Source organism: Scyliorhinus torazame, chromosome 10, assembly GCF_047496885.1.
Source record: "Scyliorhinus torazame isolate Kashiwa2021f chromosome 10, sScyTor2.1, whole genome shotgun sequence".
Taxonomy (NCBI): Eukaryota; Metazoa; Chordata; class Chondrichthyes; order Carcharhiniformes; family Scyliorhinidae; genus Scyliorhinus; species Scyliorhinus torazame.
In genome coordinates this window covers 94,493,006-94,517,283 of record NC_092716.1, presented here as the reverse complement: position 1 = coordinate 94,517,283, position 24,278 = coordinate 94,493,006, and the positions used below count along the sequence as shown (strand labels likewise).

The following is a 24,278-nucleotide window of genomic DNA, read 5'->3' as shown; positions in this document are numbered from 1 at the left end:
CATCTCACTGTTATTAAAAAGGAGAAGGATCCGGTATTTTGCTGGTCGTACAGGTCCATTTCTTAACTGAACGTGGATGCTGAGATACTGGCGAAGGTGGTGGCGTTGAGGTTGGAGGATTGCTTTCTGAAGGTGGTTGGAGAGGATCAGACAGAAGCAGAGGGTGTCTCTGTCTGCGTACAATCTGCTATTGTACATCTCGTCGGTGAGGGACATAATGGGACTGCTAAGGAAATTTGGGGCGTTTTTGGGGTATACGTTAAATTTAGGGAAAAGTGAGTGTTTTGTGGTGTCTTTTCCAGGGGCAGAGATGGGAGTGGGGGAGGTGGTTGCCATTCCAGGTGGCGACAACTCATTTTAGGTACCTGGGGGTGCAGGTGGCACAGGACTGGGCACAACTTCATCAGTTTAATTTCACGAGCCTGGTGGGGAGGGTGAAGGAGGATTTCTGCAGGTGGGATCATTTCCCCTTGCAGTTGGCAGGCCGGGTGCAGGCAGTGAAGATGAACATTCTGCCACACTGTCTCAGTGTCTGCCAGTGTTTTAACCAAAGTCATTTGTTAAGGGTTGGATAGGTTGGTCTCATGGTTTGTGTGGACAGTGAAGGTGGCTCGGATAAGGAAAGCAGTGCTCCAAAGGGGGCGGCAGTCAGGGAGTTGGCCCTTCCAAACTTGTTATACTATTATTGGGCGGTGATTGCGGGGAAGCTGTGAGGCTGGAGTAGGGAGATGGAATTTATGGGTGCGAATGTAGGCAGATTCCTGTAAGGAGTCAGGTTGCGGGTGCACCGCTACCATTTGCCCCAGAAAGGTATTCGGAGAGTCCTGTGGTGGTAGCCATTTTGAAGATTTGGAGGCAATTCCGGCAGCACTTTAAGTTGAGGGCAGGCTCGAGGGTAATGCCGATAAGAGAGAACCATGGGTTTGGGCCAGGGAGGGTGGATGCGAGGTTTTGGAGATGGGAGAGAGGGGTGAAGGATATTTTTGGAGGAGTGGTTCACAAGCTTGGCGGAGTTGGGGGTGAAGATTGGGATCCAGAGTGAGGAGGGCTTCAGATACATGCAGGTGCAGAACTTCGGGAGAAAGGCCTTCCAGAACGTTCTGGTAGTACCATCCTCTTCGTTGCTGGAGAAGTGCTGTTGGTGATGGGGCTGAAGTGTGGGGTTGTTGCGGCAATTTACGGTAGGATCATGGAGGATAAGGTGTCCATGGAAGGGATTAAGGCCAAGTAGGAGGAGGAGCTGGGGACAGCTTTGGAGGAGGGATTATCGTGCGAGGTACTATTGAGGGTTAATACCTCAACCTCGTGCGCGTAGCTGGGGTTGATTCAATTAAAAGTGGTGCACAGGGCGCACCCAACGAAGGCAAGGATGAGCCGGCTGTTTGAAGGGGTGGAGGACAGCTGTGAATGGTGCGGGAGGGGCCCAGCTAATCATGTTCATATCTTCTGGTCCTGTCCGAAATTGGAGAAATTTTGGGAATTGTTTTTTAGTACCAGGTCGGAGGTCCTACACGTAGATTTGGAGCCTGGTCCCCTGGAGGCCATATTCGGGTGTCAGACCTACTGGAGTTGTGGACGGGTGAGGGGGCAGATGTCTTAGCCTTCGCCTCTTTGATTGCTTGCAGGAGGGTTCTGTTGGGATGGAGGGCAGCTTCTCCCCCTTGTGCCTCGGTGTGTCTGGGGACCTAATGGATTTCCTGTACTTGGAGTACATGAAATTTGCTGAGAGGGACGGATGAGGATTCCACAAGACATGGGGTTTGTTTGCCTTACACTTTGGGGATCTGATTGCCGTCAAGGAGTGGGGCGGGGGGGGGGGGGGGGTGTAGTTTGGGGTAGGGAGCAGTGATTTGTGTTGGATTTGTGTTTAATTTTTGTAAAAATGTTTAATTATTGAAAATCTGAATAAAAATATATATTTTTAAAAACGATACAGGCATCATGCTCCAGGATTTTCCACTGCAGTCGCCACCCTAGCAGTGTTGGCCTCGGTGCCACGCATTGACAGTGCCATCTCCTGCACCTGCAGCCTTGGAACTCCTCCAATTGGCCTTGCAGTTGCTGGAATGTCACCGACACCCCCTCCTAAATCTCACAGCTCTGGTCTATCATCTGCAGCCTTTGGGGGAACCTTGTCCAGAGGCTTGGCATCTGGCTGGGGACAAGGCTCCAAATCTACGTGTAAGACCTCTGACATGGTGTTTAAAAACGATTCCCAAAATTTCTCCAACTTTGGGCATGACCAGAAGATATGAACATGATTAGCTGGGCCCCTCCCACATCGTTCACAGCTATCCTCCACCCCAGCCCTCCGACTGCTGTCTCCCCTGGATCTTCCTGCCTCAACCTGATGTGCAAAAGCAACTGTGTGGTGCTCACCAGATTGTGCTCCAGAAGCCTGACCACTAACGTTGCATGACTCTGTGGAAGGTGGGGGTGACAACTATGATGCCTCGATTGTGGTGTTGGGTGTTCTGACACACAGAAGAGCCAACACAGTTGCATATGGTACAACGCTTCTTTATTTAAACTCACTATTTACAACTTGGTCTTTGCACTCTGCACGTGGGGGGCTCCCTGCTTGTGGTGTTTCAACAGCTCTTTCTTGTTTCCTTCTCCCCAGACCTACTGACCTCCAGGTGTCGTGCTCGTGCTTTTTATGTGGTTGGTGTTCTTGTCTGTGATTGGTTGTGGTGTTGTGTGCTCTGATTTGCCTGTTAGTGTGTCCATCATGATGTGTGTGTTTGAATATCATGACATCCCCCCTTTTTACAAAGATATGTGCCTACGTGGTAATAAATATGATCGTGACGTGAGTGCATCTAAGAGTGTGTGTGTGTCGTGTGCAGCATGTGTCTATGACGGAACTATGTACATGGGGCGATGTCGAGTGCGTCACATGAATCCAGTTGTACCATAACATAACAGAAATGCGAACGAGAGAAGAAGAAAAAAAAATTTGAACAGTTGTCCAGTCAGACGACATCTGGAACGATAAACAACAACAGGTTATCATGTAAAATTGTCCAACTTATTAAACATATGAACTGTATTATAAGTCCATTCTAATGGGTTTGCGACGAATTCGGGTTGACCGCCTTAAGGGTGGATCAAGAACCACCGGCTGCTGTGCAGGCATGGCCATGGGTGGCGATGGAAAGGGCGTGATGTGCGGCAGCTCCACAAAGTCATCCTCGGAAGCCTGTTGAGGATCTGGCGTGTTGTGTGGCTGTGAGCGTGGAAGTCGGCGAAGGGCGCGCCGATTGCGGCGACGCACGGAACCATCCGGCATGCGAACCAGGAACGAGCGGGGAGCCACTTGTCGGAGGACTTCGGCCGGTGCTGACCAGCCACCATACGGTTGATGGACGCGTACTTTGTCTCCGGAGGACAGGGGGGGCAGGTCCGTCGCTCGTGTGTCGTACCGACCTTTCTGGCGATCACGCTGCAGTTGCATGTTCCGAAGAACCGCCTCATGGTCTGTTGTCGGTGCCAGGACGGAAGGTACCGTCGTCCTGAGGGAGCGACCCATTAGTAGCTGCGCTGGCGAGAGGCCCGTGGATAACGGGGCCGATCGATAGGCCAGCAAGGCAAGGTTAAAGTCCGATCCGTCATCAGCCGCCTTGCACAGGAGCCGCTTTGCGATGTGGACACCCTTTTCAGCCTTCCCGTTCGATTGTGGATGCAGAGGGCTGGATGTCACATGAGTGAAACCATATGCTGCGGCAAAGGACGACCATTCACGGCTGGCAAAACAAGGTCCATTGTCTGACATGACAGTCCTTGGAATGCCGTGGCGAGCAAACGTTTCCTTGCAGGCCCCAATGACTGCGGACGACGTCAGATCATGGAGAGGCATGACTTCCGGGTAGTTTGAGAAGTAGTCTATAATAACAATGTAATCTCTGCCGAGCGCGTGAAATAGGTCAACACCCACCTTCGCCCAGGGGGACGTCACCATCTCGTGTGGTAGAAGTGTTTCCGGAGGTTGCGCTGGCTGAAACCTCTGACAGGTTGTGCAGTTGAGCACCATGTTGGCTATGTCTTCATTAATACCCGGCCAATATACCGCCTCCCGGGCCCTTCGTCTGCATTTTTCGACGCCCAAGTGGCCTTCGTGTAGTTGACGAAGAATCATCTGGCGCACACTGTGTGGAATGACGATCCTATGCGATTTCATAAGGACCCCGTCTATATTGGTGAGATCATCTCGCACATTATAAAACTGGGGGCACTGCCCTTTTAGCCACCCTTCCGTCATGTGGCGCATCACTCGCTGCAGCAGAGGGTCAGTCGCCGTCTCTGCGCGTATGTGGGCCAGACAAGGATCATCAGCTGGCATATTTGCTGCTGTCAGAGTCACGTGTGCCTCAATTTGACGCACGAACCCCTCCGCATCTGGTGGTGTGCTCACTGCTCGGGAAAGAGTGTCCGCCACTATGAGTTCCTTCCCCGGAGTGTAGATCAGTTCAAAATCGTACCTCCTGAGTTTGAGTAAGATGCGCTGGAGGCGAGGAGTCATGTCGTTCAGGTCTTTGTTAATGATGTTGACCAGGGGGCGGTGGTCAGTTTCGACCGTGAATCGTGGCAGGCCATACACATAGTCGTGGAACTTGTCCAGTCCAGTTAACAAGCCCAGGCATTCTTTTTCGATTTGCGCGTAGCGCTGTTCGGTAGGGGTCATGGCTCGTGAGGCATACGCAACCGGGGCCCATGATGACGTGCTGTCTTTTTGCAGGAGTACCGCTCCAATACCAGATTGGCTGGCGTCTGTTGAGATCTTTGTAGGGCGAGTCGTGTCAAAGAAGGCCAGCACTGGTGCCGTGACCAGTTTGTGCTTGAGCTCCTCCCATTCCCGCTGATGCGACTGGTGCCAGTTGAATTCCGTCGATTTTTTTACGAGATGGCGCATGTTTGTTGTATGAGAAGCCAGGTTGGGAATGAACTTCCCAAGGAAGTTGACCATGCCCAGGAATCTTAAGACAGCCTTCTTGTCAGCCGGTCGTGGCATGGCTGTGATGGCGCTAACCTTGTCTGCATCGGGACGGACCCCGGACCTTGAGATGTGGTCCCCGAGGAATTTCAGCTCCGTCTGGCCGAAAGCACACTTCGCACGGTTGAGACGCAGGCCATTTTGCCGTATGCGGGTGAAGACACGTCGAAGACGATGCATGTGTTCCTGCGGAGTGGTGGACCAAATGATGATATCGTCCACATATACACGTACCCCTTCGATGCCTTCCATCATCTGCTCCATAATGCGGTGGAATACTTCAGATGCCGAAATGATGCCGAATGGCATCCGGTTGTAGCAGAATCTGCCAAAAGGGGTGTTGAATGTGCATAGTCTTCGGCTGGCCGGGTCCAGTTTGATCTGCCAGAATCCTTTGGACGCATCCAATTTAGTGAATATGTTGGCTCGCGCCATCTCGCTGGTGAGGTCTTCTCGTTTCGGGATGGGATAGTGTTCCCGCATGATGTTGTTGTTCAGATCTTTTGGATCTATACATATACGGAGCTCGCCAGAGGGCTTCTTTACACAGACCATGGAGCTGACCCATGGCGTGGGCTCCGTGACCTTGGATAGGACCCCTTGGTCCTGAAGAATCTGCAGTTGTGCCTTGAGGCGGTCTTTGAGAGGCGCAGGAACCCTGCGAGGTGCGTGAACGACAGGGATGGCGTCCGGTCTGAGTCGAATCTTGTACGTGTGTGGCAATGTCCCCATGCCTTCAAAAACCTCCTGGTTGTGAGCGAGGAGGGAATGGAGATTCGCGTGGAACTCAGCATCCGGGAAGTCGGATATCTCATCTGGAGAGAGAGACATGATGCGCTGTACCAGGTGAAGGACCTTACACGCTTGTGCGCCCAGTAACGAGTCCTTTGATGAGCCCACAACTTCGAAGGGGAGTGTGGCCGTGTACCTCTTGTGAGTCACCTGTAGCTGGCAAGATCCTACGGACGGGATAACGTTCCCGTTATAGTCAACCATCTTAAGCCGGGATGGTATGATGGGTGGTTTGACCTCCATGGCCTGGACTGCAGAGTAAGCAATCAGGTTGGCGGATGCGCCGGTGTCCAGACGGAAGGCGACGCGCGATCGGTTGACCGTCAGGGTGGCACACCACTCATCGTCTGGATTGATGGCATTGACCTTGTTGACATCAATGACGGCAACTCGGAAGTCATCCTGGTCATCTGCATCACTTAACTGGAAGTCGTGATGCGTGGGCTGGACGGTCCTGACTCGTGCGCGAGGTTGTCGAGGATGCGCCGGATCCATGGGTTGAGCCGCACGACAGCGGGCTGCGTAGTGGCCCATCATGGCACATCTGTTGCACTGTCGGTATTTTGCAGGACATTGCCCTTTTAAGTGTAGACCTCCACACTTGCTGCACGTCATGACGTCACGACGTTCGTTGCGCCACTGCGCATGCGCAGTGCGATCTTGCGGTGGGCGCGCCTGCGCAGTGCGTCCCTCGTTGTGGCCGTTATTCTTGGCGCGCACCTGCGCGGGAGACCGCGAAAAGCGCGGGAAGCGGCCGCTGTCGTCCGGGCCGTGGGGCGGGAAGAAATCGACGGCCTGGATGCGTTCAACGTCGTGGGCGGCCTGGCTTGCCGATTAGACGGCTGGGGACCCCCTCCGTGCCAACTCGGACGCCTGAAATCGGGCAAAACGGCAGGCAGCATTTTCATGGAGGACACAGGCTTCCACAGCAGACGCTAAGGTGAGGCTCTTTATTTTAAGAAGCTGCTGGCGTAGGCCACTAGAGGCAACGCCAAAAACAATCTGGTCCCTGATCATGGACTCTGTGGTGGTGCCGTAACCGCAGGACTGCGCTAGAATCCGGAGGTGCGTCAAAAAGGGTTGAAAAAGCTCCTCCTTACCTTGCAGGCGTTGCTGAAAGATGTATCTTTCGAAAGTTTCGTTTACTTCAGTTTGAAAGTGCTGGTCCATTTTGAGGATGACCGTGTCATATTTGGCCTGGTTTTCGCCTTCCTCGAACACCAGTGAATTAAAGACATCGTTTGGGTGGGGGCCTGCGTAGAAGAGGAGCATTGCAATCTTCGAATCATCCGAGACATTCTGTTTTTCGGTGGCACGGATGTACAGGTCAAATCGCTGCCTGTAGAGCTTCCAGTTGGTGCCTAGGTTCCCCGTGACTTGCATCGGCTGCGGTTTGCCGGTGTGGTCCATGTCCAGAATGGCAGGTTGGTAGGCAGGTATCGATCCACTCCTGTACCATGTGGTGTTGGGTGTTCTGACACACAGAAGAGCCAACACAGTTGCATATGGTACAACGCTTCTTTATTTAAACTCACTATTTACAACTTGGTCTTTGCACTCTGCACGTGGGGGGCTCCCTGCTTGTGGTGTTTCAACAGCTCTTTCTTGTTTCCTTCTCCCCAGACCTACTGACCTCCAGGTGTCGTGCTCGTGCTTTTTATGTGGTTGGTGTTCTTGTCTGTGATTGGTTGTGGTGTTGTGTACTCTGATTTGCCTGTTAGTGTGTCCATCATGATGTGTGTGTTTGAATATCATGACAGATGGTGGTCTCCTTGGAGATCTCCTTTGAGCTGCTCGCTTGGCGGGAGGGTGGGTACGACTCCAGATGGCCCAGCCTGATCAGATGGAGATCCTATGAGACAGTGGACATGTGGGCCAGGATTCTCCATTTTGGGGACTAAGTCCCCACGCCCGCCAGATAACGGGCGAGAATCACTCCGGACTTTTACCTCGGAGGTCCGTGATGAGCTCAATTTCCCAGGTGGCTAGCAGGGCCCCGGCATGCGACCCGCAGCTCTGGCTGCCGGTGGGGCCCTGCTGTCCAGACCGCGCAGCCGCGCATGCTCACGGCGGCCGCAAGTGGACCCGCACATGCGGAGCCACGCAGCAGGCCCGCGCGGAGTAAGGTAGGTCCCCCCCAGTTTGCGATGGGCCGCCGATCGGTGGCCTCGATCATGGGCCAGGCCACCGGAGACCCCCCCCCCCCACCCCCCCCGCTGGAGTCAGATTCCCCCACCCACCATGACCGCCACAGCGATCGCAGGTGGTGCCAGATGTAAACCACGCCGGCTGGAGTTTGGCCAGTCGACCGCGGAGAATCGCCACGGGGGCCTGTTGCAACGGCCCCCAACTGATGCCACGTGGACCGCACGGGCGGGACTTGCGGATTTCCGGCGTGAACAGCTATTCTCCACTCCCGCGCTGGGCGCGATTCCGGCAGAGAGGGTCGGAGAATCCCGCCAGTGGTCAGGGAGAGGGAAGGATCATTTTGTCTCACTTGAACTATTCACTTGAGAGAGGTCATCTGGGTGAAGGGGCATTGGATCCTCACCCCTGTGAGGCAGGCCAACCTTCTCCTCGGGAGACCCTGTGATTTCCAAGCCCCGTTCCTTATTGGGGTGAGGACTCAAATCTCTGGATCCCTCCCCTTGTCTTGGCCCTTTCCTGTCATTATGGGCTATCTTCTCCTGCAGGGACAAAGAGAGGGTGATGTGGGCCACAGGCTTGATGGGTTGGGAGGGTGGGGGGGTCTATAGCAGGTGGCATGTGTGCGCACCACACATGGTGCACACACATGCCAGGAGGTTCTGAGGAACAAGCAAGAAGATGGGATGGGGGGAGGGTGAGAGGTGATGTGGATTGGGAGGAGGGAGGTTGGGAATTTGCGGGGTGGCAGGAGAGAGGTGGTAACATACCCTTGCAGCTCATTGGAGGTCATTGGTCTTCCGACATTGGACGGCGGGCCTCCTGGTCATGCTGCCCGCACTGACAGCCACTGCCACTCCCAGGCAGCATTGCTGACCTTGCGGCTGGTCCTCCGACCACCTCTCATTCACAGCATTGAGAACCTGGCCATGTCAGCATCCCCAAAGTGAGGTGCAGGTCTGCACACTACCATGCATGTGAGTTGACTGGGAGTGAGTGGTGAGGGAGCGTTTAAAAGCAGCAACCCCTTGTTAGTGGTGAGCTGTTCAGGCACGAGTCGGGTGAATCAGATGGCGCGGGAGTCAGTAATATTGAGAATCTCATGGAGGCTCATTTTTGCCATTGAATATGGGCTGTAATCTCGCCAAGCAGTCATCGTGAAACTCTTCACCAAACACACCTAAAACCAGACTTTAACTTTAGTCCACTGAATCGCACTCTATGACTCTCATGGAAATTCCCTGTTTCACAATTTAATGGAGGAGGAGGAAGAACAAGCTCCCACACCACTCACTGCCAGTCAACACTGTTATTGGTCAGGTTTTAGAGAACCCCAAAGCATATCATGGAGTTCACCTGACCCACAACTTTTAATAGATTGTGGTATGGGGAGCACACGGCCCACTCTACAGGTGTGGTACAGCAGAAAATGGACCAGTGGTTTTTAAAACAAAACAATGTTTATTCTATGAACTCAGTTAACCTTTTTAAAACAAACAGTGAATATCTTAGCAACCATTAATTCAAATACTCCCCCCAAAGAATACAACACTAAGTAACCTGTATTCTGTTCTTTTAACATCCAAAAACTTAACAAACCTCTAAACAGGAGCACATTAGGGTTTACATTCAATACTGAAATCATTTATAATTCTGAATTCACCAAATGATTAAGAGATGGTCCTTCATGGCAGAGATCAACAGCAGTTCAGCTCACAGACACACCCAAGCTTTCTCAAACTGAAACCAAAAAGCAGAAGTGGAGCTCAGCTCCACCCACACTCTGACATCACTGCAGTAATATGAGCAGCTCCATTTCTTAAAGGTACGTTTCTTAAACGCCCATGTCTTAAAGGGTACTCTCACGTGCCAACACACATGCATGGTAGTGCGCAGACCTGCTCCTCGTTTTGGGGATGCTGTTGGAGGAAAGGGAAGGAATGCAGCATCTGAGGAAGATGTACCCCATGACATAATGCCTCTCCTCCAGGGACATGCAAAGCCCATGAAGGCCTCAATGAGGAGCTCAGCAAGGGCAAACTACAGTTCACAAAAGTGGCTATGATCAAGCTATGCTAGCCTCTACACGGTGTCATGTGAGAGTACCTTTAAGAAATGGATGTTTAAGCAATGTACCTTGAAGAAATGGAGCTGATCATATTACTGAAGTGATGTCAGAGGGTGGGGGGAGCTGAGCTCACTTCTGCTTTTTGGTTTCAGTTTGAGGAGGCAGCTGGGAGTGTCTGTGTGTTTTGCTGTGAGCTGCAGGAAGAAACACAGAGCTGGAAATTGGCTAGCTGAAAGAAGACAGAGGGTGGTGGTTGATGGGAAATGTTCAGAATGGAGTTCAGTTACAAGTGGCGTACCACAAGGATCTGTTCTGGGGCCGTTGCTGTTTGTCATTTTTATCAATGACCTAGAGGAAGGCGCAGAAGGGTGGGTGAGTACATTTGCAGACAACACTAAAGTCGGTGGTGTTGCCGACAGTGTGGAAGGTTGTAGCAGGTTACAGAGGGACATAGATAAGCTGCAGAGCTGGGCTGAGAGGTGGCAAATGGAGTTTAATGTAGAGAAGTGTGAGGTGATTCACTCTGGAAGGAATAACAGGAATGCGGAATATTTGGCTAATGGTAAAGTTCTTGGAAGTGTGGATGAGCAGAGGGATCTAGGCGTCCATGTACATAGATCCCTGAAAGTTGCCACCCAGGTTGATAGGGTTGTGAAGAAGGCCTATGGAATGTTGGCCTTTATTGGTAGAGGGATTGAGTTCCGGAGTCATGAGGTCATGTTGCAGCTGTACAAAACTCTGGTACGGCCGCATTTGGAGTATTGCGTACAGTTCTGGTCACCGCATTATAGGAAGGACATGGAGGCGTTGGAGCGGGTGCAGAGGAGATTTACCAGGATGTTGCCTGGTATGGAGGGAAAATCTTATGAGGAAAGGCTGATGGACTTGAGGTTGTTTTCGTTGGAGAGAAGAAGGTTAAGAGGAGACTTAATAGAGGCATACAAAATGATCAGGGGGTTAGATAGGGTGGACAGTGAGAGCCTTCTCCCGCGGATGGAAATGGCTGGCACGAGAGGACATAGCTTTAAACTGAGGGGTAATAGATATAGGACAGAGGTCAGAGGTAGGTTCTTTACGCAAAGAGTGGTGAGGCCGTGGAATGCCCTACCTGCAACAGTAGTGAACTCACCAACATTGAGGGCATTTAAAAGTTTATTGAATAAGCATATGGATGGTAATGGCATAGTGTAGGTTAGATGGCTTTTGTTTTGGTGCAACATCGTGGGCCGAAGGGCCTGTACTGCACTGTATCGTTCTCTGTTCTATGTTCTATGTTCTATGGTCTGTTGATGTCTGCAAATCCAAAGACTATAAATATATTGAATGTAACCTCATGTCTGTTTTTGAAGGTTTGAAGCCTTTTGGATGATTAAAGGAATAGTTTGAAGGATTATTTAGTGTTGTAGTCTTTTGGGGTTATCATTGAAGTAATGGGTGTTAAGATATTCAATGTTTGTTTTTAAAAGGTTAACTTGAGTTCATAGATTAAACATTGTTTTGTTTTAAAAACCATTTGTCCATAATTGCTGTATCACACCTGGAGAGTACGTTGTGTGCTTCCCACACCACAATCTATTAAAAGTTGTGGGTCGGTTGAACGCCATGAAACACTTTGGGGTTCTGTAAACCCGGACCCATAACAATGGGCACGTGCAGCCAAATTCATCAGGTCACTGACGTAACTTGCATGACACATGGGCATATCATCCACTTCGGGAATAATCGCAAAGCAGCATGATTGGGTGTTATGGTTTTAGTTCACTTGCGGGGTTTCTCAAAGTGCAGAGTGCAATAGAAGGCAAATGCATTGTATTGCAAACTCTGACAGTAAAGCTCCTGAACTTTCTGAATAGAAGGAGGTTCCAATAGCTAAATTTGCAGTTTTGGGTGGTACAAACAATTTTCCAAGTCAATATCAAATTTACAATGGATTATATCCTCTCTAGACCTGACAGGCAACTAAGTATACAGGGGGGATTCTCCGAGCCCCGCGCCGGACCGGAGAATCGCCGCAACCGTGCCACGACGGCACAACGCCGGCCCGCGATCCTCCGAGGTGTGGAGAATCGGCGGCATTTGCGCCGGCGCGTTTGGCGCGGCGCCGTCCGCTGGCCACTGGAATCGGCGAGGCAGTCGATTCTCCGACCTGAATGGGCCGAGCGGCCGCGTCGATACGACAGAGTCCCGCTGGTGCCGTTCACCCCTGGTTGCGGGAACTCTGTGCGAGCGGTCGGGGGGTGGCCGTGGGGGGTGGGGGGTGGGACTCCTTCACCAGGGGCGGCCTCCGATGGGGTCTGGCCCGCGATCGGGGCCCACTGATCGGCGGGCAGACCTCTCCCGCCCCCCCGGGCCTACTTTCTGGCGCGGCCAGCCCCTGAACACCGACGCCATGTTGAGTTGGAGCCAGCGCGCTAAAGAAGCCCAACTGCGCATGCGCGGGTTGGCATGGCATCCATTTGGCGCCGCAAAAGGAGGCTGGAGCGGCGTGAACCGCTCCAGCGTCGTGCTGGCCGCTCCGCTTATCCCCTACCTGCGGCCATTGCCAGAAGCCCGCCCCACTATTCTTCGCCCCCAACCGGCCGAAGTCCCGACACGTGAATATAATCTGGTCCTGCCACTGGGGATACTCACATGGAGGCTGCTGACTCAGTCCCCAGCCGCCATGGTCGGGGCCGATCGGAGGGTACGGGGGTCCTCATGCGGGACCAGGGTGAGCGGTCCGAGTCAGGTGTGCAGCCAATTAGGGGCACTACTTACACTGTCCAGCTCCGCGGTCTGAGTCCGCCAAGAAGCACGGAGTGAACGCTGGAGGCCGCCGCCTTGCGCATGCGCGGTCTCTGACCCGGAAGTGCGGGGGCCCGAACCTGCAGCCGGACCTGTGAGCTTCACGACGGGTCCCTGCTAGCCTCCTGCAGGGCTGTGACTATGTGGCCTTTTGGTGCCAATTTTTATGGCGTGAAAGGCCACAGTTTTCACGACGGCAAAAGGGACACAGTCCCTGAAACGGAGAATCCAGCCCAGGGTATATCAGAGCTACTCTCAAATCTTCCCCCATCAGGTATTTCCTGCATGTCTTGCTGCACACAGTCTAACGTTAAGAAGTGATACCTGAGGTAGTGCTCCCCGCTGTTTTGGAGCAGAGCAACATGAAATGTGAAGGGCATCAAAATGAATATCGTGGAACCAGTTAAGAATTCCTGAACCGGAATTGGGGGGAGGGGGTTGGGGGGAACTAAGGGTTCTCTTTGTCTCGCATTAGGGCTGAGGATGGCGGCGGATGTAATATGGTATTTTGTTTATTTGGAGTTGTTGATTTTGTGGTTTATAAACTTTAATATTTATTAAGGAAAAGAATTCCTGAACAAAAATGCAATGAGAAACAAAGGGTGCGATTCTACCATCCCGTCGTGCCTGGTGCCAATCTGAGCGCACCAGCTGAATAGCGTTAGTCACCCAACCCGTGGCGCCAGCGCGATCTGAATTGCTAACTGTGATCCAGGTAATGATATTTAATTAAGCCATTAGGCTCATTTAAATATGTGCAGCCTGGTTGAGGCCATATTCTCCTGGCTTCCAGGAGTCACTGGCTGCATTGGCGAGGCCTCATCTGGGCACCGGCGTGATGGTCACTCTGTAGGGTCTCGGAGGCCATTACAGTCCCACGGTGGTCGGGGACAGGGCAAAGCAGTACCCTGGCAATTCCCCTGGCACCCGGATTCCTGGGTTCCGGGTTGGCACTGCAAAGGATCGGGGTCTTGAGAGGAGGCCAAGCTCATGAAATGGGGAGGGGGGGGATATGAAGCGTGAAGGATGAAGGCAGGGTATGAAGGGGCTTCATAGAGATTGGGGGAGTGAAGGAAGCGGGGGTCCAGAAAGTGGGAGTGGGATGGCCTGAAAGGGGAGGTGTCCTCAGAGATCCCAGAGCGGGTTGTGCTCATGTGGGGGCTGGGGTAAGGCCCCTGTCTGCAGGGGGTGGCATTGTCTATAGGTGGGGAGTGTGGGGGATCCTGAAGCTCATGTAGAGATCGGGGCACCCTTTCAATATTGCACTTCCTGTAATAAGAACACTTTTTGATATTTCAGGACCAGTTTATTTATTTATATCTCTCCTGTACCTCTGCCAATATTCCAACCCTAGTGATTACTGAGAACATTGCACATTGATATTTCCATTTTAACCCAGCAAGTTTGCACTTCTGTCAGCCAACAACCTGTATTGCTACCCTCTGGTTTACGCTCAATGAACTTGCATTGGATTTCGAGGATTCTTCTATTTGGTGTCTTATCATTGAATGTTTCTATCTCTGAACAGGTCAATACATCTGTAAAATGGAAAATCCAAGGGGGAGTACATTCACATGGAAAACAAAATGTTTTATTTTGTTTGTCCTCATTTTCCTACACGTGCAAGGAGGTGGTAAGTTATATTACTGCTTCTTATTCCATTAGAATTAAGTTGCAATCTTCCAATTTGTTTTTATTTGTTGCAACTGAGTGACTGAGGCTTTTCATATTTGATCCTCCTCTATTAAAGCCCCCAAAACGATTTGCTTTCTTAACTTTCCCATATAACAATGATATCACTTTAAAATTAATCCACTGGCCGTAAAGTACTGTGCAATAACCTGAGGCTATGAAAGGTGCTATATAATGCAAGCACTTCCATCAATGCCTTTTCTTAACCTGTCTCTCCACATTTAAGGATTTGTACACTGAAATCTGCATGAGCCCACACTACCAAAAGAAAGACACCTTGCAAAACACTTACTGACAGTATTAGGTTTGCATTTTAACAAATTAATCTGCGCCTAGAAACCACACTCACAAATTCTGCACTAAGGGCAGCCTTCAAAGCATCAAAGTCCATTTGCAGACTAAAACATGGGCCATTCAGGTCAATGCAAGGTGGCAGAAGATGAAAGAACATCTGTCGAATGAACAGCATTCACTGCAGCATGGGTACTGCTCTATCCCTGGCTATCCCAATCAACAGAATTTGCCTTTCTTATATCCGTGTTGCATCTTCCATTTATATTATGATGATCAAAGTGCCCTGTTAGAACACATAATAATAAACTTTTAGTGTTACTGATGTCTGGATATTTGGCTGCGGCTCCCTGTTTTCTCTCTCTGTTGTTTGTTAAATGTCATTGTGTTGATATATTTCAAACAAAAGAGACTACTCTAGATTGTGGAGGACACAAAAAGGCTGCAAAGAAAAAATATATAAACTAAGAAAGAAAATGATAAATGAAGCAGAATGTGAAGAAGTGCAGGACTATCCACTTTGCTAAGAAGAATAGAAAAGTAGATTATTTAAATAAACTGACTGATTGTACATGAATCACAAAATATTAGCCTGCGATTTCAACAAAAAATTACAGTAAGAATTCTTACAACACCAGGTTAAAGTCCAACAGGTTTGTTTGGAGTTACTGTTCGTTCACTGAACAGAACGGACTATTGCAAAGAAGGAAACCACCAACTCAACAACCAGGAACACTACAGACGGTTACCCTCAGTTCCGACCCAAAACCACACCCGCCAACACAACAGACTGATCAAGACCTTGGATCCAGACCTTCAGAGCACCCTACGTGCTCTCATCCCACATACTCCCCGTGTTGGAGATCTCTACTGTCTCCTGGAAATACACAAGGCCAACAAACCAGGCCGTCCCATTGTTTCAGGCCAAGGGACCCTGTGTAGAACATCTCTGGCAACATCGAGGGCATCTTGAAACCCATCGTACAAGGAACCCCCAGCTTCTGTCGCGACACAAGGACTTCTTGCAGAAAGTCAGCACCCCTCGTCACAATGGACGTCTCGGCACTCTACACCAGCATCCCCCATGATGACGGCATTGCTGCAACAGCCTCAGTACTCAACACCGACAACTGCCAATCTCCAGACGCAATTCTGCAACTCATCCGCTTCATCCTGGATCTCAACGTCTTCACCTTCGACAAGAAGTTCTTCATCCAGACACACGGAACAGCCATGGGGACCAAATTCACACCTCAATATGCCAACATCTTCATGCACAAGTTCGAACTAGACCTCTTTTTTTTTCCTTTGGACCCACGGCGAAGAATCACTGAAACGACTGCACCATGACATCAATAAATTCCATCCCACCATCAGACTCACCATGTAAAAAATAAAAACAAATTACTGCGGATGCTGGAATCTGAAACCAAAGAGAAAAGGTTGGAAAATTTCAGCAGGTCTGGCAACATCTGTAGGGAGAGAAAAGAGCTAACGTTTCGAATCCAGATGAGCCTTTGTTAAAGCTTTGAGGATTACCCTATGATAAACAATAGAGTAGAATGAGCTTCTATTCTCTGAAATGTTTGGAGGAGTGAGAGGTGGTGTCATATTTAAATTGATGAATTCTCAGAGGATTTGCCAGGGTACATACTGAATGGTTTCAGAGGTATTCTCGGTTTCAGAAACTAAGGTCGGGATTTTCCGTTGACTGACGCTGAAGTCGCGGAACACAATTGGGCGGAGAATGGGTTCCGACACCAAAATCACGGTGGTCGCCGATTTGAAGCCAAATCGCAATTCTCCGTCACCTCGACAGCGGCGTCAATACGGTCCGGAATGCACATCCAGTAAACACCGCTTGCATTTCATTAGTTGGCCCGATCCTATATTCTCCGGGGCCTCTGCGATTCTCCGCCTCCGATGGGCCGAGTCCCCGACGGCGCGGTTCACTTGTGCTTCTACAAATCGTTAAACCAGCGTCGTGGCTGATGAGGGAGAGAGAGGATGTAGGACACAGAGAGGAGTGACTGTGGCTGCCTGGCCTGGGTGGGGAGGAGCCCTCCCAGGGCCGGGGGAGGATGACTGGGGGAACAGGCCGAGTGGCCAGGGTGACCATTCATGGGACTGGGGCGGTTTCTAGTCATGGACCGCCATTACCACGGCCTGAAAGGCAGCCATCTTGTTGTGTCTAGGGGGTGATCGACGGGATGCCGTGTCTAGGGGGTGATTGACGGGATGCCGTGTGCAGGGGGTGATCGACGGGATGCCGTGTCTCTGGGGTAATCGACGGGATGCCGTGTGCAGGGGGTGATCGACGGGATGCCGTGTCTAGGGGGTGATCGACGGGATGCCGTGTCCAGGGGGTGATCGACGGGATGCCGTGTGCAGGGGGTGATCGACGGGAAGCCATGTCCAGGGGGTGATCGACGGGATGCCGTGTGCAGGGGGTGATCGACGGGATGCCATGTCCAGGGGGTGATCGACGGGATGCCGTGTGCAGGGGGTGATCGACGGGATGCCGTGTCCAGGGGGTGGTCGACGGGATGCCGTGTGCAGGGGGTGATCGACGGGATGCCGTGTCCAGGGGGTGGTCGACGGGATGCCGTGTGCAGGGGGTGATCGACGGGATGCCGTGTCCAGGGGGTGGTCGACGGGATGCCGTGTGCAGGGGGTGATCGACGGGATGCCGTGTCCAGGGGGTGGTCGACGGGATGCATGTTCCCTAGAGAACCTGCAGATGACAGGCCGCTCTACACAAACAGAAAGGGGTTCCACTCGATGAACATGCAGCTGATATGTGATCATAAGTTACGCATCATACATGTCTGCGCCCGATACCTGGGCAGTGTGCACAACGCCTTCATCCTGGCACACTCGACGATTCCTGTTCGAGATGCCCCCCCAAAGCTGGAGGGGTGGCTCCTGGATGACAGGAGTTATCCGCTGCGGTCGTGGCTGATGACACCGACCTGGAAGCGACAGACCAACGTGGAGACCCGCTGCAATGCCGCCCATACAGCAACCAGCAGCGTGAGCGAGCGGTGCTTCGGCTGCCTAAATATGCAGTTCAGGTGCCTGGACCGCCCTGGGGGGGCCCTCCAGTATGATGGTGAAAGGGTCACCCACATCGTGGTGGCCTACTGTGTCCTCCACAACATCGCGCGGCAGAGGGGCGATGTGCTAGAGGAGGAGGAGGAACGCCAGACCTTGTCTGATGAGGAAGTTGCGGGGGGTGGGCGAGGATGGGCAGAACATGGGGCCCATGCAGGCGTGGGAGGCCGCACGATGTGTACGCCAGGGCCAACGTGCATGGGACACTCTGATCACCTCCAAGTTCACCGACTAAGGGGGAGGGGGGAAACTGGCCAGGGACACGGACACTGCATCTCACCCCTCCCCCCAGCCAACCCCCACCTACAACTCGCTCCGTGATACATACCTGGCACACTACGGGGTGGGGGCACTGGGCTAGCAGTAACAGCGGGTCTGGTCCATGGGATGGAGGATGATGACGACCCGCTCTGCGATGAACTCTGGTGCTCCGCATCGTTTGACAACATCTGACTCCTGCCCACGGTAGCACTTCCTACCGTCCACAAGGATGATCCCTGCATACGAGCTGGCCCTTCCATCACACGGTCCCACCGAATCCTTGGTCTGACAGTGGTTGGGACACTGGGGGGGAGGGGGGGAGCACGGACCACCCACCACATCCACCCATCCTCTGAGGCTCCCCTGCCATCTGGTCCTGCCAGTCCTGGAGGCACGCTCGTGGGCAAGGAGCACAGGGAATGGACCATCTCCGTTTGGGACTGCGCCACATCACGCTGTGACTGTGCCACCACCTTCTGAGTTTGTGTCACATCAGCCATCTCCCTCTGGGACTGGGCCACCTCTCTCTGTGGCTGCGTCACATAGACCGTACAGTGCAGAAGGAGGCCATTCGGCCCATCGAGTCTGCACCGACCCACTTACACCCTATCCCCAGTAACCCCTCCTAACCTTTTTGGTCACTAAGGGCAATTTATCATGGCCAATCCACCTAACCTGCACATCTTTGGACTGTGGGAGGAAACCAGAGCACCCGGAGGAAACCCACGCAGATACGGGGAGAACGTGCAGACTCCGCACAGACAGTGACCCAGCCGGGAATCAAACCTGGGACCCTGGTGCTGTGAAGCCACAGTGCTAGCCACTTGTGCTCCCATGCTGCCTCTCACATCACATCAGCCAGCTCCCGGGCAATGCCACTGACGTTCCCAGCCATGGGCAGCTGTGACTGGGCCATGCTCAGAAGGTGCGCTGCTATCTCCAGGTCGCTCTGGCACATGGTTGCCTGTGAGGCGGTAACCCTGTCCCACGCCTCGGCCAGTGCCCTCCCAGAATGCTCCAGGTCTTGGACATGCTGATCCATAGCCAAAACCATCGCTCCCAAAGCCTCCACTGCCAATACGACCCGTGTGGTGTAGACCTGGGTGGCACGCATGGTTGGCACCACCTCCTGCTCCTGCATGCGGTTGGACTCCTCCAACTGCACCTGCAGGTACTAGATACTCGCCGACATCCCCTCATGTAGTCCCTGGCTCTGTGACTGCATGTCCACGATTGATGGGATCTCCGGCTGTGGCACTGCCTGGGGGCGGGGGACGCCAGATGCACCCGCCCCATCTCCAGAAGCTCCTGCAAGACACAAGATAAGACGCATGATTAGACTGCTTTGGCCCGGATGAGCAAATTCTTTGAGGAGGCGGAGGATAGGTGTGGGGGGTCCTGCGAACCATGTACATATGATTTGGGTGCGTCCGAGACTGAGGGGTTTCTGGCAGAGGTTTGCTGACGTCATGTCAGAGGTCTTACAAGTGAGGGTGGCGCCGAGTCCAGAGATGGTGATCGTCGGTGTGTCGGAAGACCCGGGAGCCCAGGGGTTGAGAGAGGCCGATGTCCTGGCCTTTGCCTCCCAGACGGCCCGGAGACGGATCTTACTATGTTGGAGGGACCCGGAGCCCCCGAAGTCGGGGGTGTGGGTTAGCGACTTGGTGGGGTTTGTCAGACCTGAGAAAATTAAATTTGCCTTGCGGGTTTCGTTGCAGGGGTTTGATCTGAGGTGGCAGCCGTTCATCCCCTTCTTGAGCTGTCAGCGGGGGAGGGGGGGGGGGGTGCAAGGGGATGCATGGGAGAGACGGGAGGCATAGGAGAGACGGGTAAGGACAGGAGAACCAACAGAGGGGTTGGTGTCCCTGTTTGTGTCACCCATGTTGGCTGGGGTTTGTGCTCGGATGGTTATATTGTTGTTTTTCTGTTTTTGTTCACATTTGACGTTGAAAATTGTTAAAATTATAAATGCCTCAATAAAATATTTTCTAAAAAAAAAAGACTGCGGGTCGGGGGGGGGGGAGTGGGAATGGGCGTGCAGGTGGGGGGGGTGGGTGTTGAGGATGGGGGTGGTGTAGGGTGAGAAGGTGGGAGTGGTGTAGGGTAGGGTGGTGTGGGGGTGGTGTTGGGGCGGGTTGGCACACATGTCATGGGCAACCGCAACTAAGCAGGGTCTCACTTCCTCCCTCGCGGCCGAACTCCACCTCGGTGACCTCCCTTTCCTCCGGGCCACCGACCACATCCAAGGCCTTCTGCTCTGTCATGGCGAGGGACCGCAGGTCGGGCCGTCCCCCTCCTGTCTTGTCTGCTCCCGGTGTTTGTGCACGGCCTTTTCCTGGGGGGGAGCAAACAGAAAACAACAGTGTTAGACAGTCCGCACATGCAGCCCAGGGAGCGGCCATGGCAGCCGGTAAGGGTACCGGCATGTAGTGCAGGATGGGAGTTCGGCCACCCTCCGGGTGAGAGGGTGGTTGTGACGGAGGTTAGTGCCAGGGGCACAGTGCTGCCTACTCACCCTGGCCGTCCTGAGGAGGTTGCGCAATTTTTTTCAGCACTGCAGGCCGGTCCAGACTGACCGCCTCTGCCACCTGTGCCCAGGCACGGCAAATGGCGGCAGTTGGCAGTTGGCCAACCCAGGCTGGGGTACAGGGTCATCCTCCACTCCTCCACCGCGTCCAGGGGGGTCTCCAGCTCACCTCGGTCTTGCTGTCATCTTGTTGGCGGGGATAGTGTGTGTGGGGAGTGAAGTGTGTCTCTGCGGATGCAGCTTGTCAGCCTCCTGAGTGTCAATCGCAAAACCAGTAAATCCGGCATCGTTTCTCATTGGAATCGATTGTGTTCCACGTGATGCTGCCGGTGCTAGCCCTTAACAGTAGCGGAATCAGTCCAGGTGTGGCGCCAGCTTTCCTGTCGTGTAACTCGACGAATTCTGCGTCAGTGTCAACACCCGCAGTGTTGACACCGGGACAGAATCGGTGGACGCCTCTTAGAAGGGGGCACGCTCGACCTCGCGGTGATCAAGAAACACATGACCTCGCTAACGGTCGCCTCCCGTAATGTGCAACCGTACGCCCCCGACCGCGTGGCGACCCCCTCCTGGTCATCGTGGACCCCACCAGCGACCGCCCCCAGCCAACCCCAACCCTGCGCCACGCGGGAGCCAGCCAACCCCGGTGGCCCCAAGTGCTACTTCTGCTGGCAGACAAAACACCCCCGCCAACGCTGCCCGACGCGGAGCGCACTCTGCAAGGCCTGCGAAGAAAGGACATTTCGCTGCGGTGTGCCAGGCCCGGTCGATCGCCGCTGTAACCAGCCCCATTGTTCCTGCAACCCCCACGTGCGACCCGTGGGCGCCGCCATTCTCGCCCCCGCAACCCATGTGCGGTCCGTGGGTGCCGCCATCTTCCCCTCATCAGACCTTGTGCAGCCCGTGGGCGCTGCCACCTTTAACTCCACCATCTTCGGCGTCATTTTGGATGGCGCCTCAAGACCCCAGCTCGTCAGGCACCTCATCGGGCCACTCATCGCCCGCAACCGCTGCCGACCAGCCCGGGACCCACCAACACCAGCCGCAGCTCGCCTCCATCACGCTTGCCCAGTCCCGGTCGCACAAACTCTCAACCGCGACAACGACGGTGAAAGTCGATGGCCACAAGACACCTTGCCTTCTCGACTCCGGGAGCACGGAGAGCTTCATCCACCCCGATACGGTAAGGCGCTGCTCCCTCGCGGTACACCCCATTACCCAACACATTTCCCTGGCCTCCAGATCCCACTCCGTGGTGATCCGGGGGTTCTGCACCGCCACCCTCACCGTCCAGGATGTAGAGTTCATCAACCTCCGGCTCTACGCCCTCTCCAACCTCTGCGCTGCCTTGCTTCTCGGCCTGGACTTCCAGTGCAACCTCCAAAGTCTGACCCTGAAATTCAGCGGGCCCCTACCACCCCTCACTGTATGCGACCTCACGACCCTTAAGGTCGACCCACCTTCCCTGTTTGCGAACCTCACCCCGGATTGCAAACCCGTCGCCTCCAGGAGCAGACGGTACAGTGCCCAGGACAGGACCTTCATCAGGTCAGAGGTCCAGTGGCTGCTGCGGAAAGGTATCATCGAGGCCAGCAACAGCCCCTGGAGAGCCCAAGTGGTAGTTGTAAAGACTGGGGAGAAACACAGGATGGTCATTGAGTACAGTCAGACCATCAATCGGTAACGCAGCTCGATGCCTACCCCCTCCCATGCATATCTGATATGGTCAATCAGATTGCACAGTACCGGGTCTTCTCTACAGTGGACCTAAAATCTGCCTACCACCAGCTCCCCATCCATAAGGCGGACCGCCAATACACTGCATTCGAAGCAGACGGCCGCCTTTACCATTTCCTTAGGGTTCCCTTCGGCGTCACTAATGGGGTCTCGGTCTTCCAACGTGAGATGGACCGAATGGTTGACCGGTACGGGCTGCGGCCACCTTCCCGTCCCTGGATAATGTCACCATCTGCGGCTATGGACCAGCAGATCCACGACGCTAACCTTCTCAAATTTCTCCACACCGCCAAACTCCTGAACCTAAAGTATAATAAGGAGAAGTGCGTGTTCAGCACCAACCGCTTAGCCATCCTTGGCTATGTGGTGCAAAATGGAGTCCTGGGGCCCGACCCTGATCGCATGCGCCCCCTCATGGAACTCCCCCTACCCCACTGCCCAAGGCCCTCAAACGATGCCTGGGGTTCTTCTCGTACTGTGCCCAGTGGGTCCCTAACTATGCGGACCAGGCCCGCTCACTCATTCACTCCATAGTTTTCCCCCTGACGGCCGAGGCTCACCAGGCCTTCAACAGTATCAAGGCCGACATCGCCAAGGCCGCGATGCGCGTGGTCGACGAGAGCCTCCTTTCAAGTTGAGAGCGATGCATCAGACGTCGCTCTGGCCGCCACCCTCAACCAGGCAGGCAGACCCGTGGCATTCTTTTCCCGCACCCTCCACACCTCTGAAATTCAGCACTCCTCCGGCGAAAAGCAGGCTCAAGCCATCGTCGAAGCTGTGCGGCATTGGAGGCATTACCTGGCCAGCAGGAGATTCACTCACCTCACTGACCAACGGTCGGTTGCCTTCATGTTCAATAACACACAGCAGGGCAAGATCAAAAATGATAAAATCTTAAGGTGGAGGATCGAGCTCTCCACCTACAATTACGAGATTTTGTATCACCCCGGTAAGCTCAACGAGCCCCCCATTGCCCTATCCCGAGGTACATGTGCCAGCGCACAAGTGGACCGACTCCAGGCCCTACACGACGGTCTCTGTCAACCAGGGGTCACCCGGTTCTTTCACTTCATCAAGGCCCGCAACCTGCCCTACTCCATTGCGGAGGTCAGGGCTGTCACCAGTGACTGCCAGGTCTGCGCGGAGTGCAAACCGCACTTCTACCGGCCAGACCGGGCGCACCTGGTGAAGGCCTCCCGCCCCTTTGAACGCCTCAGCGTGGACTTCAAAGCTCCCCTCCCCTCGTCCGACCGAAACACGTACTTCCTTACCGTGGTCGACGAATACTTCAGATTGCCCTTCACCATTCCTTCCCCAATATGACGTCTGCCACAGTCATCAAGGCCCTCAATACCATCTTCACTCTGTTCGGCTTCCCCGCTTATGTCCACAGCAACTGGGGATCCATCTTTATGAGTGATGAGCTGTGTCAATTTCTGCTCAGCAAGGGCATTGCCTCGAGCAGGACGACCAGCTACAACCCCCGGGAAACGGGCAGGTGGAGAGGGAGAACGGGACGGTCTGGAAGGCCGTCCTGCTGGCCCTACGGTCTAAAAATCTCCCAGTCTCCCGCTGGCATGAGGCCCTCCCCGACACCCTCCACTCCATTTGTTCGCTATTTTGCACTGCGACTAATGCAACCTTCCCCAGGAAGTCCACCTCCGGAGTCTCGCTCCCAACATGGCTGGCAGCTCCAGGACCCATTCTCCTCTGCAAACACGTGCGGCTCCACAAGGCGGACCCATTGGTCGAGAGGGTACAGCTACTCCATGCAAACGCCTACGTGGCGTACCCCGAAGGCCGCCAAGACATAGTCTCCCTCAGGGACCTGACACCAGCTGGGTCTCCACCCCCCCCCTCCCAACTGCCCATCG

At 53.7% G+C, this 24,278-nt stretch overlaps 1 long non-coding RNA gene across 1 annotated transcript in view; it reads left to right on the top strand.

The window, feature by feature from the left end:
* Positions 1-24,278, top strand: part of LOC140384846 (uncharacterized) — a 409,015-nt gene that overhangs the window by 4,959 nt on the left and 379,778 nt on the right. Inside the window, exon 2 of the long non-coding RNA XR_011933169.1 lies at positions 14,311-14,415. This is a non-coding gene — a long non-coding RNA (uncharacterized lncRNA). The remainder of the gene's footprint in view (positions 1-14,310; positions 14,416-24,278) is intronic.